The following is a 607-nucleotide window of genomic DNA, read 5'->3' as shown; positions in this document are numbered from 1 at the left end:
CTCTCCTCTCCTCTCCTCTCCTCTCCTCCACGCCCGCAGAAACTCGCCTCCCAGGGGCACCGCGTTCACCCAGCTGGGGCTGTGCCTCGGCACAAGGAGTCTGAGGCGTTTGGGGGGTTCTTCACTTTCTCACCCGGTGATTTCGGAGCGGGGTGGGGACCAAACCAGCGTTTCACACGATGCTGGCTGTGTCGGGGGAAAGGGGCCACGGGGGAGCTGCTGTTTCAAAACTCTGGGATTAGGTTTTTCCCTTCTTCCTTCACTTTGATCTAACATGCGTGGAAAGAAAGCAGCTACTCCCCGTCCCCGCCAGCCCCCCGCTGGGGACCCTGAGCCTCCCCGTTCCCACACAGCACTCTGCCCTGGCACTGTGGACGTCCCTGGCTGCGCTGTGGTTAGAGGGAGCTTCCATCAGCCGCGGGGGAGTGGAGTGAGGCGGTTTGTGCGAGCAGGACCAGGATGCTCTCTCTAAGGATGCTCTGCTTCACTGTAATTACTGGGATGTGCTGGACACCTTCTCCTGGTGGGCAGCTCCTGGGCCAGGACTGCTGTGGGCAGCCACTGAGTTTCCCTTCCCCTGAGCGAGCACTTCCCAGCACTGGAAGCT

The sequence above is a fragment of the Buceros rhinoceros genome, unplaced genomic scaffold (assembly GCF_000710305.1).
Source record: "Buceros rhinoceros silvestris isolate BGI_N320 unplaced genomic scaffold, ASM71030v1 scaffold11789, whole genome shotgun sequence".
Lineage (NCBI taxonomy): Eukaryota > Metazoa > Chordata > Aves > Bucerotiformes > Bucerotidae > Buceros > Buceros rhinoceros.
Note: the sequence above shows the minus strand (reverse complement) of the source record.